Source organism: Nicotiana attenuata, chromosome 3 (assembly GCF_001879085.1).
Source record: "Nicotiana attenuata strain UT chromosome 3, NIATTr2, whole genome shotgun sequence".
In the NCBI taxonomy this organism is placed as follows: domain Eukaryota; kingdom Viridiplantae; phylum Streptophyta; class Magnoliopsida; order Solanales; family Solanaceae; genus Nicotiana; species Nicotiana attenuata.
In genome coordinates, this window is record NC_031991.1 from 29170183 (window position 1) to 29183627 (window position 13445).

Sequence of the window (13445 nt, forward strand, 5' to 3'; positions counted from 1 at the left end):
GGTATGGACCCTCTTCACGGACGCTGCCTCGAATGTGAAAGTGTCCGATCTTGGCATCGTTTTGAAGCCACCTAGAGGTAACACTATTAGACAATCAATTAAAACTTCTAGGTTAACTAATAATGAGGCCTAGTATGAGGCCATGATTGCAGGTCTCGAGCTAACTAAAAGCTTGGGGCAGAAGTCATTGAAGCCAAGTGCGATTCTCTGTTGGTGGTAAACCAAGTAAACAAAAGCTTCAAAGTTCGAGAGGATAGGATGCAAAGATATTTGGACAAACTACAGGTAACCTTGCACCGCTTTGAGGAGTGGACTCTAGATCATGTGCCTCGAGAACAAAACAGTGAGGCTGGTGCACTTGCTAACTTGGTGTCATCAGTCGAAGAAGATGAAATTATCCCGGGGACTGTCGTCCAATTATCGAGATCTGTGGTCGAAGAGGATCATGCCGAGATAAATTCTACCAGTTTGACTTGGGATTGGAGGAATAAGTATATCGAATATTTGAAAAACGGAAAGCTCCCATAGGATCATAAAGAGTCGAGGGCTCTACGACCAAGGCTGCAAAGTTCACATTGGATGAAGGCAGAACATTATACAGGAGGACGTTCGAGGGACCATTGGCGGTATGTTTAGGGTCGGGGGACACCGATTATGTTCTACGGGAAATCCATGAAGGCACTTGTGGGAATCACTCCGGCGCCGAGTCTTTGATTTGCAAAATTATTAGAGCAGGGTATTATTGGGATAGCATGAAAAAAGACACTAAGGAGTTTGTTAAAAAGTGTGATAAATGTCAAAGGTTTGCACCGATAATTCATCAGCTCGGAGAGCAACTTCACCCAGTCCTGTCCCCGTGGCCTTTCATGAAATGGCGAATGGACATCGTAGGCCCTCTGCCAACGACCCCAGGAAAAGCTAAATTCATTTTGTTTATGACTGACTACTTTCCTAAATGGGTGGAAGCACAGGCCTTCGAGAAGGTCAAAGAAAAGGAAGTTATTGACTTCATCTGGGACCACATCATATGTCGATTCGGGATACCTGCCGAAATTATATGCGACAACGGGAAGCAATTCGTCGGCAACAAGGTAACGGAGTTCCTCGAAGCACACAAAATAAAGAGGATCTTATCGACCACCGTACCACACAAGCGGGAACGGACAGGCTGAATCAACAAACAAAACTATCATTCAAAACTTAAAGAAAAGGTTGAACGACGCAAAAGGAAAATGGAGAGAAGTTCTACCTGAGGTTCTTTGGGCATATCGAACGACATCGAAGTCTAGCACAGGGGCAACCCCGTTCTCTTTAGTATACGGCTCCGAGGCCTTAATTCCAGTCGAGGTCAGGGAACCCAGCGCCAGATTTCGACATGCATCGGAGGAATCAAATAACGAGGCTATGAATACTAGCCTCGAGCTATTAGATGAAAAACAAGAAGCTACACTTATTTGGATGGCTGCACAGAAACAAAGAATCGAGAGATATTATAATAGAAGGACTAACCTTCGGCACTTCGGAATCGGGTATTTAGTTCTACGGAAAGTCACCCTCAATACTCGAGACCCAAATGAAGGGAAATTAGGCCCGAATTGGGAAGGACTGTACCGAGTCATCAGAGTTATCGATAAAGGATCTTACAAACTTGGCACCATGGAAGGCGAACAATTGCCAAACAATTGGAATGTATCGCTACTCAAACGATACTACTGCTAAGGTATGACTTTCTCCTTTTCTCCATTTGAATTTAAAACGAACTCAATGCAGGTGTTCGATCGAAGATGTCGAGGGCACCTTTCTACACGAAGGCCTTAGGTTTTAAAGCACGCGTTACACTCTTTTTCCCTTAGATCGGGTTTTATCCCAAATGGATTTTTCCGGTGAGGTTTTTGACGAGGTAACAACTATGTGCTACCTAAGGAGAATTCAATAGTATCCAAGACTTCTTCTCAATCAACCTCGAATACTGGGGGCGTCACCCTCGGGGTTATATTTTCAAGGAAAATACTTCACGCCAAAGAGGCCTCGATAGGAGAACTTTGTAATGGGCCAAACGGTCAGATGAACCGCGTCCATATAGAATAGTCAAGCCCCGATGGCAAAACATGTACGCACTTATCAATTATTCAAAGAAGCACTCTTTCTATATCAAAACACTGTGTCTCAAAGAAATTTGCTACTACACGAACTCCATACTTGTGATTCTGTGAGAAACGGCTCAAGGGCCAAAACGCAAATACACCTCGAATACTCGGGGACTGTCATCGATAGTCAACACATTCGAATATCTAAACTCGAATTTATAAGACCTCAAAGAGGCATCCCCCGACGCAAAGGCCAAGGCCATCATACTCGGGGACTAACCTTTCGGACAAGTTCAAACGGTTATCGGGAAACAAGTCCAAGAGACACACCTGAAGGCTATGGCCATATTAAAGTAGGGTCATATAAAAAGGCTACGGCCAAAATAATGCGGCTCGGAGACGTCCAACTTTCGCCATAAGTTAAAGGCCTTCAAATACTTTGAAAAGCCGGTTAAATAAGGCTACCCTCGGCAAAGCAAATAAAAAAAAGGGGCTTCGATAATATCAACCTTAGAAAAAGCCTCAAGAGGTATTAAATTATCTTAACACAAACGGATTACAAATGAGGTTCCGATCAATTGAACCCTCGAAAAACCCAACGGGTATAAAAAAATACATGCTAAGGCATAAAGAAATTTTCACTAAGTCTTAGGAAAAATTGTAGCCGCTTTAGAGGCTGAATTGGCCCAACTTAAAGCGCCTAAGGGCCAACCTAAAAGAAGAGCCTAAGGGCCGATATAAAAGAGTCTAAGGGCCGATTTGGTAAGCCTAAAAGGTGAATACAATTAGAGTTCGAGACCTTGCTCTCAATCAATTTGAACCCAAGGGTTCGACTACCCAAGACTAAACAAATAATGGTTTGATCATGGCTCGGGGACTCACCATTATCCGGCATGAGCCCGTAAAGGTCTATGCCCAAAACATCTAAGATAAAATCTCTAGCACGCAGTTAAAGAGGATGAAGTCATTGCAAGAATTTTACAAGGCAGGAAATATCGAGAAAACATTCAAGGAAATTCTTCTTTTATATATTTTGAAAAAGATATATACAAGGGACCGATAAAAGGTCTTACAAAAAAGAACGATACAAGAAGAAAGGAAAATCCTATCTATGCCCAGGGCTGGTCTCTCCCTCTGGAGAAGCTTTGTCACGACCCAAACCGAAGGGCCACGATAGGCACCCGGTACCTTACTCAACCGAGTACCAACGTAACATATCTTTCTTATCGTACTATCATTGGTAAATGGACCAAAAGGGCCGTCATGAGATAATAAGTCTGAGTATCTCTGTGAATCATAAAACATTATAATGTCATATATGTGCATGTAAATGTCATATCATGCATAAGTATATGCGTACATATCATCATCAAGCCTCTGAGGGCATCCCATCAAATCATCTCGGCCTCTATGGGAAAAATCATCAACGTATACCAACTGATCAGGTGGTGGTGCGTATATAATGTCATAACCTTTTCTCATACCCCACATACATATACTATACGCGTATATAACGCCATCTGGTCATGGGTCAATATAATGTATATGAATGCAATGCATAATGAAGTAAGTCAATAAGATCTCTCAAAATGTCATGAGATCCATGAACAGACGATATGATAGTAGGACATATGGGAAATCAAGAACATAGGCAACCCTAGTACTTCTAAGAATAGAATCATTTGTGAAGCTTACGTGCTTGCTCGTTTCGTTGTATCATATGGATCATGCCAAAAGAAAAGAAGGGATAGCCTTAACATACCTGTATGATATCTTCCTTATTACTCAGCCAAGCTCGACACAATGTCTTGCATCTACAACAAGTGAAATGATATTGCCGTTAACATATAATGTCGTACCATCGTATTTGGCTAGTCGTATGGCTTAAGGAAAATCGGGCAGAACCTCCCCTATTTTAATACATCCCAAAGACCACTAAGGGTCATCAACAGCCCAACAAAAACAACTATAACCAATAATAGCAACAACAACAATGCAATCCAATATGAGTTTCTCCGATTATCTTAACAATCATATTGAGCGGCAAGCTCGTTTTTACTCATAACAAGATATGAATTGAATCCAACTCTTATTTCATAAATTAGTTTACAACCTTTAAAACATCATACTTATATGTACCATATTATTTCTAGTTTAAAACATCCACAAAATGCCTTCCAAAACTGCCTCATACGTCTAGCACCTTAATTTTTACCATCAATCACTTGTTTTTCATCTTTTCTTCTTCAATCAACTTAATTAATACCTAGAAAAGCTTAACAACAGCAACATTATCAAATTATTTCTCACAATTTCCAGCCACCACAAACCATATATCTAGCCACAAAACAACTCAACCAAAGAGACAACCATATCTCATGTTCTTTCAAGTGCTATCTTATGGTTTTTCACTCAAACAACACAACCAACACAAGATTAGCCTTAGGCACAATCAAGAAGATGTTATACATACCTTGGACAGCATCTACAACTCGAAACTCTATCTCAACTTAGCTCACAATAGCCCCCAATCACACCACAACATCATAGAAGCATTCTCTTGTGGTCTTTAACACCTTTGATGATGATTTGAGTTGATTTCCCTTTAGTTTGGTTCTTGGGATCTTGGACCAGCTCTTAAAGAGCATTGAGAGTGTTTTGGTGTAAGTTTTATGTGTATAAGGACGAGATATACAAGGGATAAGATAACTTAGAAGCCCACCGCCTCAATTCTCCAAGCAGGTGGGTAAGTTGCATGCTTGGCAGCTTGAGCGGTGCAACTTCGGATGCTTGTATCTCTCTAATCTGATATTATATTGACAAACAGTTTGCAGCGTTTGCTTTAATTCCATATAAAGATCTCCATGTAACTCTCAATAGATTGGGAGAACATTGCGTCGCAACCTGGCCTATAAAACTGCTAGTTTCTCCGAAGTGCGGCGACGTGACTTGGCGACCCTATTTTATAAATTTTTATTTATCTACCTCCATGTCGTATGAATAAATGGTTTAGACCATTGGAAACTTGGTTACAATACCTTGATTTTGGTATATAATATGTCCCAAAAAGACTTCATATAACACGTAGAATGTATTGCTCAAAACGCTTCATTACAAGGCAAATCCTTAGTCGATTTTCCGCAACTTAAATCCGATTTTTTCTAAACTTTATATTTCATATCCAAACATCATATATAGTCATATGATGACTTTAAACTCATTTATATCATGATTAACAAGTCTCATATTCATATTAACTTACTTAAGACTTCAATAAACCTTTCTTATCCTTGTAAAAGGATTTCGTCTTTTTTTTTTTTGAGTTTACCTTAGATAATCCTATAATGACAGTGACGTCTGAAGTACGGGGTGTAACAACATTAAATAACTTTATATACTTTCAAAGAAGATATCATTTCCGAGCTTATATCAATTGACTTACGACATATTTTCACGTACAAAAACATGGGGTATAACAAGCTTCCTCTTCGGGCCCAGCTTCATTATCGGACCCGCTCTGGATGCCTTCATCATCGTCATCGTCGGAGGAGGAGATGAGTAACTTGGCATCGGCCTCAAGTGCTTTTGCTTGGGCTATCTACTTGGTGAGGTCGAAACCTCGAGCATGGATCTCTTCGAGGGTCTCCCTTCGGGATTGACATTTGGCCAAATTACTGACCCATTTCTCCCGGTTGGAAGCTTCCCTTAGTTCCATTTGAGCATCCTCGGCATCCTTTAGGTACACAGCGATGGTCTTGTCAGCCGTGGCCTTCGTCCTCTCGACCTCGGCCTTGGCTTCAGCAACCTCAGCCCCGGTTGTGGCAAGTTGGCCTCGAGCTCATCGACCTTCTTGGCCTGGGCCAGGTTTTTTACTTTGACTCCCCGGAGCTGGGTCTCAACCGAGGCCAGGTTGGCTAGAGCATCCTCTTTCTTATCAGCAAGTCGATCCATGTTTTCCTTCCACTGGTTGCAATCAGCCTTAACTTGATCGACCTTCCCACGAAGCTGCCCGATCATATCCAATTTTTGTTGCATTTGAGACACTGAAGTGTTAGCCTCCATGATTGGGTCTACTAGACCATACTCTTGCAAAACAATAGTTACTTGTTTGTCTAGCTCAGCCTCATTTTGACGAGCTTTGGCCAAATCTGCCCGAAGGTCCTTGAGCTCCTCCTCCTTTTTGCTGCAAAGGAGCCTCAGGGCCTTCCCTTCTGCCGAAGACTTCTTGAGCTCGGCCTCACATTGGCTCAGCTCGGCCCTGAACCGGGTAATGGACTACGTAGAAAAAGAGATATCAGTTAGAGTAAAGGAAGAATGAGGAATTGCAACAATAAGAGTCGATACTTACCCGAGCAAAAAGACGGTGAGCCTCTTCGAAGAGGGTAGAGGCATTGTTGAGGTCGGCAGCATCATCGACCCTAGTAAAGCAATCCTGGAAAAGATCTTCACTAGGGACTCCGCTCGGGTCAGGCGTTTGCAGGGCTTGAGCTTCTTTTATTGCCTCCTCGGAATAAGACGGTAGAGGAGGGGAGTGACATGTTGTCATGGCCCCGAGCAAATAGCTCGGGGTGCTCTGTTCAGCCTCGGGGGTCTCGGTACTTGCCCCTTTTGGTGTACTTGTTGAAGGAGGGGGAATAACCTCGATCTCAGGAGACTCGGGGGCTTTGCCCGCATTTTTCTTCGAAGCCTCTTCACGAGGAAGGGCTTCCGGTTCGGAGGACTTGACGGCCTCAATTGGTTTTCTGGTTTGGGTCACCAATGCCGACTCGTCGCCCTCGTCCTCTTCTTCGTCATTCAATTGGTGGATTGAGTCTATGTCCACTTGAATGAGTTTCCTCCTCTGCCTGGGGCTCTCTTATCGTAGGGGTCTTCGGGTTTCGAAGCCCTTTTGCTCTTGTTATCTTTCCCCGATTTGGGAACCGGGGATTCGGTCTCTTCCCCGGGCGGGGCTGGCCTCATTTCGGAGGCATCTCCAATACCTACATGAATGAAGAACAAGCATGAGTAAGGCAACGTATACAGCAAAGGGGAAAGCGTCAAAGATTTGGGAAAAGGACTTACCGTGGTGTTTGGCCTCCCATTTGCCTTTCGACAAGTCACGCCATTTGTGCTCATCATACGAGGAGGTCGCGACTAATTTTCGGACCCAATCTTCAAGGTCGTGGATCACATGGGGCATCCAAGCAACCGCTGCAAAAAGGGTAAAGGCGTCACACAATGCAAAAACAGAATATAAGAAGACACTGAGGAGAGGACTTCACTTACGATCGGGGTTCCATTTCTCCGGGAACGGCATTTTACTCTCGGGGATGATGTCCGAGGTCCTCACTCGCACGAACCAGCTCATCCAGCCCCGGTCCTTATCATCGTCATTACTAGCGAAGAAGGCCTTGCTCGACCAGCGTTGAAGCTTGATCAGCCCTCAGAAAATCTGAGGCCAGTACAATCTGATGAGGTGATTAAGGGTAAACTCTAGCCCCTCAGCCTTGCTGGAGAAGAAACGAAGCATCTTCACTATACGCTAGAAAGAGGGGTGAATCTGGCCAAGGGTGACTTGGTATCTTTTGCAGAAGTCGATCACAACCGGATCGAAGGGACCCAGTGTGAAGGGGTAAGTGTAAACACTTAGAAACCCCTCCACATGAGTGGTAATGCTATCCTCGGGGTCGGGGATCTGTACCACGACCTCGGCCCCCCAACCACACTCTTTCTTCATGGCTTTGATGTGCTTCTCCGTTATCAAGCAAACATATCTCGATACATGCTCGCATCGACCAGGAATCGCGGGGGGATTTTCGACTCTGAAGTCTTTCTTTATAACGCAAGGGCGGGAATGATCTCGTGAAGGGACGGCGCTTTATCACCGGTCGGACGGAAAGAGGAGGAGGAAGCTTTCTCTTTTTGAGGAACGATTTTAGAAGTTTTCGCCATTGATTCAAAGATGTGGAGATAGGCGGAGTTTTATGTTTTTTGGCACTGAAAGAACGAGAGTTACGAGTAATAAGAGAGAAGAGATGAAGAGAGGGAGATATAAAAGGAGTTTAGAGATGGAATGAAGATTGAAGTAAAAAATTTCAAAATTTGAACTTTGTATATATAGGCAAGCGGCGACGATTCGACGACGCTAATGGCCGACCACCACTGGCCAAGCATTTAATGTTTTGGGGAACAAACCGACGGGACGTTTCGGCCACCTCGAAAGCTTACGTCACGGGAAGGACGCCATCATCAAGGACTCCGGATAATCAAGGCTTTTATCATTTTATTCTAAGAAACGCGGGGACTATCTGTATACGGTCAAAATCATATGCCCCGATTTTGTAGGCTCGAGAGGTCGCATCGAGAACAAGTTCAATATAGACCGAGCTCAAGCTCGAAGGCAGAATACGAGGCTCGAAGATCTAAGTGCTCGAGGAACATCGGAGCCGAGTATGACCAACCCCGAGATGATGCCGCTATTGGTTTGTAACAGAAAGAGCAAGATTCTCGCCACGTCCCCAAAATCATGGAGTAAATTCCAGAATAGATTTGTACGAGTTAGTACGAATCCGTACTAGGCGGTTAGACGGCTGTCCCAATAAGATTCCTTGCTGTAAATAGAAATGTACCTTATTTAGGGTTCCCCTATTATATAAAGGGCACCCCAATCATTTGTAACCATCATCAATCATTGGCAAAAGAATACACTCTCTTACTTTCTTGCTCATTACTCATCAGAATTGTCTCTTAACTTTATTGTCTTTACTTTACTGTTCTTGTGAACTTGCCTCGAGGCCATCTCAGCTCGAGGTCAATACTGGCTTAAACACTGGTTTGATTCAACTTATTTCCTTGACTTATACGTTTGATTTCTTCGTTATTAATTAATATTGAATTAAATCATATATTTTTAAAATCATAAACAAGTTTAATTGTTACTCGTATTTTTGAGGTAAACACGTCTAATGTTAGCTTAGAAGGTGAACCACACCAAATGTATGAAAGATAGTTTGGTGCCAATGGAAAAAGGACCACAAAATGAATCGTGTGAATTATCTTCCCTTTCCCAACTTTAAAATAGTCTTCTTAACCTAATGCATGTGATGTCGAAGAGCAATATAACTGGATATTCCAAGTGGGATATAATTCTCATCTGGAGCTGGATACACTAATAAAACCTGACTGAGCACGAATAAGTACTGCCTTTTATTTTATTTTTTTAAATGGTGGTCTCATTCGCACATAAAATGTAAATCTGTTCGTCAAAACTCATTTAGATGGGAAGCATTGTTTTTTTTTTTTAGACCTCAGACCATCTCCAATCCTAACATCAAATTTCACATCGAAATGGTATAACACCAAATTTAATAAAAATAGCACGGTCTAGCCAGTTTTCGGACTGGTCATTCAAAAATAGCCAGTGTTTACCAAGTCAATGAAAAATAGCCACTATTTTGTTGCAACAGAGACCGGTCCAGCATAATATACTGGAGTTCGGTGCACCTGTGTATGAACTTCCAGCATATTATGCTGGAACTCCAACACACGGAAAGTTCCAGCATAATATACTGGAGATTCGAGCACTTGTGTATGAACTTCCAGCATATTATACTGGACCGGTATACTTTGCTGGAACTCCAGTATATTATGCTGGAACTCCATCATATTATGCTGGAGTTCCAGCATACTTATCCTGGAACTCCAGTATAATATGCTGGAGTTCAAGTATACTTATGCTGGAACTCCAGCATAATATACTGGCGTATTTTTCGGGTTTTGAACAGTGTTTTCGCTCAGATTTATCTTTACATGAGAAGTGGCTAAATTTCGATTACTTTTGAAACTGGGCTATTTTTGAACGACCACTTGTAAATCTGGCTATTTTTGAATTTCTCCCAAATTTACTCCAACCATTACACCATTTTTTACACCAAAAAAGAATATTTCTTTTTATATTCTTCTCTCTTCTATATTATATTATTATCTTCTATTTAAATTTTATTTTTTATTTCCTTCAAACAAATTCTATCTTTTTTCTTTTTTCCATATTCATCACATATAATTCACATTCACCACTTATATAATCATTTATTACAATCAGAAAATAGTCGGCTTGTTAAGGCGATGGAAAAGTCAAGTAACTCAAGAAATGAAGCTTCGAGACAAAAAGAATTCAAAGAAGAAAATAAAATTTTATTGACGAAGTTGAATTCCATTGACGATCCAAATCTTCGTGAATTTTTGCGACAAGAACAAAAACGAATAATCGATAAAAGAAGTCAACAATTTCAACAACCACAAGCACAACAATCTTCTACCCCGTTCTCTCAGTTTTTTAGTAATTTTGGTGCACCTAGAAATGACATACCGGATTACTAAACTTATGTTTTATGTTTTTTAATGTAATTTCAATTTTAATGTATCCTCCTTTGATGTACTTTTAATTTTAATGTATTTTTATTCTATGTATTGTTAATTTTCTTTTTAAAATTTTAGTTTTCACTTTTCAGTTTTAGCAACATTAGATATCTTACATTTGCATTTTTTATTTTTAAATATTGGTTATATTTCTTTTTATACAATTATAATAATAATAAAATTAACTTATAATTTTATATAAATATGATACATACAAAAATTAATATAAAAAAATAGGATATAAAATTAAATTTATAAAGATCTTAATATAAAAATTAATTATATACACAATATATGATAAATTAAAAGTCCAAAAAAATAAAAGATGAATAAATAATAATAAATCAAATTTGGTGTTGATGAATAGTGTCACACCAAATGTGACACTTTTCACACACTAAAATGGTGCAAAATTTGGTGTTCCATTGGAGCAAAAAAACATCAAATTTTATACCAAATTTAAATTTGGTACAAAAAAATAGTGCACCATTAGAGATGCCCTCAGTCCTGGTCTTCCGCAGTTATCATGGCTAAGACATAGACTCAATAATTTTTTAGTAGACTAGGAATATCTTATAAGCACTCTGCAACAAACAATTGAGATATGACACCCTAGTGCGCCATATCACTAGCAACATAACTCGTAGAATCTATTGCAGTAGTAGAACCACTAAGCGCTTAATGTACAGATGACCCAAAAAAAACCATATATAACAAATATTCATGTAACAGATGTCAAAAACCATGAGAACAAAACCAGCAAACCACAGTAATATTTTTGAGAAATCTATACTAAATGCCCACCCAATCTAAAATAATTACCCGTAATTATTCATATGAAAGCTTTTTACAAAACCTACCTATTCGGCCGAAACATTTTACCACCTACCCATTCCCTTTTGCCTTTTGATTTGTTTTCTCAGTGCTAGCTTAATCTAGTGGAAAACATTCCCTTTACCCTTTGAAGTGCAAAATCCTAGAGCTTTCTCTTTAAATAAACTATGAAATCTAGTTGACCCCTTTTTTTCATGTAATCTCATCACTTTTTTGTCAAATCTCATGCTTACTCGGATTTTGCACTTCGTAGTTTTTGCTGAAATTAAAATTTTACAGATTTTCTAAAGTCTTCTTCCAAAATTCCAAATATATGTTTTTCAATTTGAAGATTTTAATATTAGATGAAGTGGGTGTATATTGCTTATAGTACCTTCGAGAAAGCTTCCCAGATCTGAATGTTTATGCGTATTTGAATATTCACTATTGTCGGGCTTGGAGCTCTTGAATATAAAAATTTTATTTTGAAGATTTCTTGTTTGATTCAAAGTGGGTGTTATTAAATATTGGCTATAGTACCTAGGGGTGTGCATTCGAATCGGTTTATCGATAAATCGAATCGATTATTTGTTATCGAAATCGAAATCGAAAAAATCGAAACCTTATTGAAACGATAACGATAAGCATATGTACAAATCGATAATCGATAAGTAATTATCGATAAGGATCAAAATTGAATCGATAAATCGAATGCACACCGCTAGACTGTAGACACTTGTTAAATGAGTAATTACCTATTTGTGTAGATTAATATAACATACAGAATGTATATATATTCCGCTACTATTTTGAAAGCGGCTATACAATATTATTTTCCCTAAACTATACCCTTTCCTTTACCCTAAGTCCCTTACCCTATTATTTCCTCTACCACATTTAAGGAATGATCATATTTAAAGATCAAGGGAATGAAGTTCAAATTAATGGAAAACAGAATTAGCCGTGATGATGTGTTTTGTTTTGTTTTATTTTTTTTTATACCGTTGGAGTGTTGGTAGCATACATTTGATCCCTTACTTTAGTTTTGTTGCATGTGCTTGTTGACACAATTTTTATATTATAAATGGTGTTCGTCTTATTTTAGCTTCTTTTTGTCCATATTAGTTAGGCGCGTTTATAGCGATATACTTTCCGTGGAATCCCGCAAATTTTCTTATTGGTGTAATCGATAACCGAATTGATAAGCCCCCAAAATCGATAAATCGAAATCGAAAAGTCGAAACCTTATTGAAACGATAACGATAAGCATATGTACAAATCGATAATCGATAAGTAATTATCGATAAGGGTCAAAATCGAATCGATAAATCGAATGCACACCCCTAATAGTACATTCTCGAAGTTCATACTGAAATTTGATTGCATTTGGTGTTGATTTGAGGTGATTGAGATCGAATTTTTTAGCTGAAAATCGACAAAGAACATAGTTACCCAACAGTATACCGCTACAGTATACAATATGTTGTAGGATATATAGCTATACTACAACAGTATACTATAATAGTGTACAATATACTGTACTGGTATACTGTAATAATCGAAGAAGAACACAATTACCTAATAGTATCCCGTTACGGTATACAATATACCGTAGGAGTATATAGCTATGCTACAACAGTATACTATTATAGTATACAATATACTATGATGGTATATTATAATAATATGCAATATACCGCAACAATATATTGTAACAGTATACAATATATCATAATAGTATACTACAACTGCTTTTTTGTTGAATCCGCTAGGTGCTATTGTGCAAAGCTAAAGTCATAGTTATAATAACATTTTATTGTTCTACTATACAATATAATATAACAATATACAGTAATAAATAAGTCTTTTTTTAATTTTTAATATTTTTTCAACTAGGTACTTGCAAATATTTTCTTAAATGAATTTTTTGATGGAGTTCCATGAAAANCTCTTCCGATCTTGTATACAAACATGTTATACTATATGTTATGTTGGTATATAATAATTAATTCAAAAGTATATCATTAATTATAACAATACACCACTAATTTTCTTGAAAGAATAAACTAGTACTATATGATACCCTGTCAGTATATGATATACTATGGGTGTCATAGTATGTTCCAATAATATACTTCAACTATTAAT